Here is a 7,461-nt window from a genome sequence, read left to right on the forward strand (position 1 = left end):
ATTCTTAAACGTAGAACCATTTTTAAACGTAGAACAAATGCCAAATGGAGGTCGTTAAATCGTTTAATCCAATGGTGTTGATTTGCACAGCAACTTCCCATTACAACCAAAACTATTATTAATGGGTGAATGCAGAGAAGTGAAAAAATAAAGCATGCATGGACTCTTCTTCGTTTCATTTATTCTTCCATCAACATGTGAGTTTTTTCATATGTTGAGTCCGGAATGTCGTGAAAACATAGTCAAATATGTATGATTTTTAATCTTGACCGTCATTTTTTCCTCATCCAATGAATGAAATATGTAGAGTTCTAGGTTCTACACTTAAGAATGGTTCTATCTTTAACACAACCCTATATATATATATATATATATATATATATAGGAAAATGATCAATACAAAACTTGATCTCAATACAAAATCCAGACCATAAGATTTGATAATCCAATGGTCAATAATTAAACAAAAATACGGAGGGTCATTGTAAAGCAGTTTTAGGTCATATTATAAACTTTGGGTTTGAGGTCATCTTAAGATCATTTCATGTCATCCTTACTATAATGACGTAAAAATAAGCTTACAATTACCTAAAAATGACTTTTGTATGCTTGGTTCTGCATTTTTGTATTAAGAATGAGTTTGCATAGATCAAAACTCTATATATATATATATATATATATATATATATATATATAAGTGATAATCAATCTCAAATACAGCCACTAATCACTATGACTCTTCCACAAATTTGTACAATCTTATATTTCATCTTCCTACTTCGTTTACCAGCAATATATGGTGGTCCAGTTACCAAGCCAGGATGCCCAAATATGTGCGGGAATTTGGCCATTTCATATCCATTTGGGATCGGGTCGAATTGCTCGTTCGACCCGTCCTTTACCATTAGGTGCAACACTTCCACAGACCCTCCAAAGGCGTACCTTTCCATCATTGATAAGCAATTGATTGAAATAAACGAGACCTATATTCGGGTCAAGTACCCTAATCTGGTTTCGGTTTGCTATGAGTCTGAAGGTGATTCATATAAAGATAGTAGTGTGAGTGTGAACTTGACAGGGACTTTGTATTCGCTGTCTATGTACAAAAACAGGCTCATCGCTATTGGCTGCGACGACGCTGTGCTACAGTCCAACGGAACTTACAACAACGGCGGTTGCTCTGCCTTTTGTGAGGAACACATCAACACTCAAACAGGGTATTGCCCATTCGATCCTACTTCCATTGGTAGTGGTTGTTGCCAGTCTCAAATCGTCGGAGGTAATTCTCAATTAGTAGTATATTACTCCCCCGTCCCACTTTAGGAGTCTCGGTTGAGTTCGGCACCGATTTTAAGAAATGTAAAGGAAAGTTGTTGAAAAAAGATAGTGGAATGTGGGTCTTACTTTTTTATATTAGTTTTATAATAAAATGTGATTAGAAAAATGTTAGAGGAATGTGGGGCCTAATACCATTTATGGAATATTTCAACCGGGACTCCTAAAGTAGGACACTCAAAAATTGTAAACCGGGACTCTTAAAGTGGGACGGAGGGAGTATTGTTTTACACGAGAGAATTACAATTTTAGTCTCAGGACATTGCACTAATATCATATGTAGTCTATATTCTTTAAAAATATCACCAGACATATACATTGATATAATATCGCTAGAACTTTTGCACTATTTCATGACTTTTATGTTCTTTTGATACTCCCTCTGTTCCAAGATAAGTGAATCACTTCTTTTGTCCATGATATTTAAGGAATTGATATTTAAAGAATTAATTAGAGAGAGTAAAGTATGAGAGAGAGAGAAAAACAGAAAAGTAACGTGAGAATAAAATAGGTGGATAATAAAGTAAGAGAATATTTTTTGCTAAAAAATGAAATGACTCACTTATAATGGGACATCTTAAAAAGGGAATATGACTCGCTTATCTTGAGACAGATGGAATATTTTTTTATTAAAGGACATTTTTGTAATTTTATATTGGAGAGAACTATATTTTTAATCCCTAAACTTTGCTATAATATCGTTTGTGGCCTCTTCTTTCAAAATATCACTACAACTTTCATGTAATATTGCCTTGGAAGATATTTGCCACTATTTGGAATTTTTTTGGACCAAAATGTCCTTCGGTCTTTAAAGTCTAGTTTTTCAAATTGTTGAAAATATGATGTTGATGCTTATTATGTTTCTGACAGAGACTGGTTTAGTGGGAGCGAAACTAATAGACCTGAGCAGAAAAGTGCAACGTAGAAAGCTTTTCCCATGCAGCCACGCCTTTATCCAGGAGGTCTCTGACACGAATGAAACCGGATTTTCGTATCCGTTGTTCTACCTCCATAACTCAACTGCATTGCAGACTGACAATTGGGCATCAGCAACGAGTCCTCCTGTGGTGAGGCTGGACTGGATTGCGGGTGTTGAGAATTGCAGCCAAGCAAAGCTGAATCCGACCACGTACGCATGTCAAGATAGCAAGAGTCTATGTGTTGATGTTGCTAACGTTAGCAGAGGTTACCAATGCAGCTGCCTGCAAGGATACGAGGGCAATCCGTACGTGGTTGGAGGCTGCCAACGTTAGTATTCCTCTTTTAGTTTATTCCTATGTACACCAAAGGTATACTTTCTAACACTATCTCGGCCAGCAATTGTATTTCGCAGTTCCATAGCCAGAGACGGATGCCGGGATCAATGTGGGGAACTGTCAATTCCGTTTCCGTTTGGAGTCGGGCAGAATTGCTATTTGGAGCCATCTTTTGAAGTTAATTGCGATATGTCAACTAACCCTCCCAAAGCATACCTCTTTGTTCTCAAGGCAGAAATCACTCGGTTAAATTTATCACAGGTTCGGGTGAACTATCCAACACTTGGTTTTTCTTGCTACAATTGGTCAGATACTCAGCGAAGAATCATTAAGACAGAGGAGCGAAGCTTGAGTGTTGACTTGTTGGGAACTCAGTTTACGTTGTCGGAAGATAGCTGGATCTCCGTGATTGGGTGCGATGATATAATGGTGGGTATAACTCGACGTGCCAATAGAACTTCTGTTGGCAGCACATGTGCAACTGTTTGCAAAAATAATCAAATTGCTACTGAATATTTAGCATATTGTCCAACTAAGGGTGCTGAGTATTGGCCCGGCAATGGCTGTTGCAGGGCACCCATTCGCAGAGGTAATTGTATATCTTATATTCCAACATGATACAAAATGATAAACAAACAAATATTCGGTTGCAGGCACCTCCTACCTTGAAGCTAATTTGAGCGAGTTCAGTGGACGATGGCCACGTACCAATTTCTCTTGCAGTTACGCCTTTACTGGAACCAAGGATGATTATCATCAAGCAACATACCCCATTTTCAATAACTCAACACAGATTCAAACTGATGATCCAAACATAAATTATCGACCCACTATAGTTGCATTAGACTGGAAGATTGGTGCTGTGAATTGCAAAGAAGCGCAACTGAATCCGGCGGACTATATATGTCAGAATAACACCGTCTGCATTGATTTTGATGATACAGTTAGAGGCTACCTCTGCAACTGCTCCAAGGGATACCAAGGCTATCCTTACCTTAGCCCAGGATGTCATGGTTTATACAATCTTATGTGCTTTTTGCTTAACCTTGCAATCTAATGCTTTAACTATCTGCAATGCCTACATGAAACTAAATGATTTAAAGCTTAGCTACTATAAATAGAATGTTTAGTTTTTATCATATTCAAAGAAATTTCATCTTGCTCCAAACGTTGATCGATTGACATTTTAGATGTTTTTACGAGCAGATATTGATGAATGCGCGGACAGTACAATTAATACATGCGTTGCAAATTCAATTTGCATCAATGATGCTGGATCTTATCACTGCTCATGCCTCGAAGGGTACGTTGGTGATGGGAGGGAAGATGGCACCCGTTGCATTAAGCTGCCACCATCCAAGACAAAGACCATAATCTTGACAGGTAACAAATTACTCCCTCCGTCCATGACATATAGTCATTTTTTTTCCATTTTGCAATGTCCACAAGAAATAGTATCATTCCAAAAATGGAAAAGGAAAAGTTCATCTCTTATACTACCCACTGTTTCTCCTAGCTCGCATACTTAACTCACTTTTTCTCCTCCTCTCTTATATTTACTAATTTCTCATTAAAACGCATGTCTAGACTATTTTTCGTGGACGTGAGAGTATTATTTGTCATAGTAAATATTTTCGGCTTCTATGTACAGGTATGAGCTCTGGATTAGGACTTGTACTGCTCGTCTCAGTGTGCTTTTGGTTGTATAAGCTGTTGAAAAGGAGAAGGGAAAAGCTGGTTAAAGAAAAATACTTCAAAAGAAATGGTGGTCTTCTCTTACAACAACAAACAAATGAAGGCTCAGTTGGGAAAACAAAAGTTTTCCCAGCAAAAGAATTGGAGGTAGCCACTGATCACTTTAATGAGAACCGAATCCTTGGACAGGGAGGGCAAGGCACTGTTTACAAAGGAATGTTATCCGATGGTAAAATTGTGGCAATAAAAAAGTCAAAGTTAGTTGAGGAGAGCCAATTGGAACAATTCATAAATGAGGTTGCTATACTTTCACAGATCAACCATAGGAATGTGGTAAAATTATTGGGGTGTTGTTTGGAGACCGAAGTTCCTCTTCTTGTGTATGAATTCATGCCAAATGGCACCCTTTATGATCTCATACATGATCCAAATAATGAATTTCCATTTCCATGGAACATGCGGTTGAAAGTTGCAGCAGATATAGCCGGGGCATTGGCGTATTTACACTCAGCTTCTTCTGTAGCTATCTATCACAGAGACATCAAGTCAAGTAATCTCCTTCTAGATGAGAAATATGTGGTCAAAGTATCGGACTTTGGAACTTCGAGGTCCGTTGCTGCAGATCAAACTCATCTAACTACTCTAGTTAAAGGTACCTTCGGATATTTAGATCCAGAGTATTTCCAATCTAGTCAATTCACAGAAAAGAGTGATGTTTATAGTTTCGGGGTGGTTCTTGTCGAACTCCTCACTGGGCAAACGCCAATTTCTTGTGATGAAGAGGAAGAGGAAAAAGGCCTTGCTTCTCGGTTTCTTACATGCATGCTAAGAAACTCTGTTGACAAGATATTGGATCCTCTAGTGTTGGAGCAAGGTAGGAAGGAAGAGGTCATTTAGTTGCAAGGCTTGCACAGAGATGCTTGTATTTGAAAGGGAGAATGAGACCAACTATGAAACAAGTGGTGACAGAATTCGAAAATATGAAGATGTCTAACATGTCAACTGTAGCTGAATATGAATATGAATCTGAAGATGAAGGAGATTTTGAAGGCATGCCTACAATGATTTCAGACAATGGTTACACGTGGACAGGTACTTATAAGAATGTAGAAGCATCCTCATCAGCCACAGATCCCTTGAGATTTACTACATAGACTTAATTTATGTCAATGCCAAGAATCTGAGTGTTGTATTATTTTATTTATATATACTCTGTATTTTCTGCTTCACCATATATGGATGTTAATGTTAAATAAAATACTACTCCACATAATGGTGTGTATATAGTAATTATAATTTCTACAAAAACTAAAATGCTAAACACACCATAATTATTACTCCATTTACTAACATAAAAAGAAAATCAGTATAATGTACTCCTCCGTCCGTCATTATTTCTTTTACCAATTGACACAGCTCGAATTTTAAGAAAGGCAAAAACTTGTATCAACGTGCGCTAACAATGCGCTAATTACAGAAATCGTGGGCTTCTTAATATAATGGTGGACTCAATTTTATAGTCTACATCAGCTCTTGTTTCTCAGCCCAAATGGCGCAATATTAGTCAAATTTATTAAGCCATATGGCTTCTTTTTTGAAAATTCATTAAAATAATTAGAGATGTCGTTGTAGGCCAAAATTCGCGGGTCAATCTCCATAGCTCACTAAATTTATAGGATTAGGATTGTAAATTTATAGCCACAAAATAATCCAATTAGCTCTTACTCGATTAACACGCATGACACAACCCGAGTAGCGCTAACCCAAAACTCGATGGGTTAGGCCGATGTATTCTCTCTAAATATAACTATTTAATATTCTTTTGTATTGTTGACAATTGATTGAGAAAATCAATAACGATATGTGTTAAAATGAATAATATAGAAAAGAGTAAAGGTCAAAAATGGTCATGAACATATGCCCATTTTATGATTTTGGTCATATACTTTATCTATTGAATTTTTGCATCCTAAACATTTCAACTCGGATCACAATTGGTCTTACACTAACAATTCCGTCAATTTTAAACAGTTTTAACGTGATTTTGATCGATTTTTAAACGGTTTTAACCCGAATGAGACTGTTAAATGTTGGGGTTGGTAGTGGAAGCGTGCGTTCAAAGCGGATCACATAAATTCTGATCTATTTAGCATATTATTTAGACAAATTCTATTCGCGTAATTCTCACATGTATCATGCTCATAACTTGAATTTAAACACGTTTTAGTCACAAATTATACCTAAAACATGCTTTCTACGGAGCAAGTCAATTTACCTCGTTGATTCACTAAAGAATCGAAGATAGCTCGCGTCTTCTCCTCGTGAAGATCTTGAGTACTAAACCACGGATCTTCTGACTGGTTCCCGAACTGTAATCTAATATTAGTGTGGGCTAATCTAACTAGAGAACTAGGACTTAAATAAAGAAGACGGAAACTGCTCACGAAGGGAGCTGAAAATCGTCCCTATGCTTAAAGGAGAGGGGGACGAAAATTATTGGAGAAAATAATGTGTATTTTCTGTCTCATTTATTCTCCTATTTATATTTAGTCATATATTGGACCCAGTTTGGGATCTATGGAAGAATTTGGATATGACCTCCCCCAATTAGTTTTTTACTAACTAAATTGAACCCACAATTTAATATAAGCTTATATTGGAATATTACGAGCAACCACTACAAAAGTAATATTGCACTGCCATTTCAAATTCAAAATTACAAGTATTCTGGGTTTCCATTTGTTTGTCATTAATTTCCCGCGCTTAAGATAGAAACGTCCATTAATTAATCAATGTCTGCTATGAACTTAATTGATTAACATATCATTAACTCCAAGAGTGGACTTAGCAAGAAACGCTTATTTATTATTCATAGAGTAATCAAACTCCAACTAGCTAGGTTCTGAATAATAAAACCTTGTTTCGAGCTCCTCTTGTGGATGTTATCAAACGAGACTCACCTCGCGCACGATTCAATATAATAGCAATCCTAGTACCGCTAGATATTAATCACCACTACCCAATATACCAGGATTCTTGGGTTGCGAAAAACCCGCACCTTTTGGTAAGTCAGAGTAGTGCATAATCAATACCGTATGTTCAATGCTAATGTACATTGGTTATGAAATTAATTATCAAGACCTCGTCTTTCAGTAGATAGCATAAAGACTCGTCT

At 36.9% G+C, this 7,461-nt stretch overlaps 1 pseudogene; it reads left to right on the forward strand.

The window, feature by feature from the left end:
* Positions 1-747: 747 nt before the first annotated feature.
* Positions 748-5,544, forward strand: LOC121811438 (annotated as a pseudogene).
* The last annotated feature ends 1,917 nt before the right edge of the window (positions 5,545-7,461 follow it).

This window comes from Salvia splendens, chromosome 7, assembly GCF_004379255.2.
Source record: "Salvia splendens isolate huo1 chromosome 7, SspV2, whole genome shotgun sequence".
NCBI lineage: Eukaryota > Viridiplantae > Streptophyta > Magnoliopsida > Lamiales > Lamiaceae > Salvia > Salvia splendens.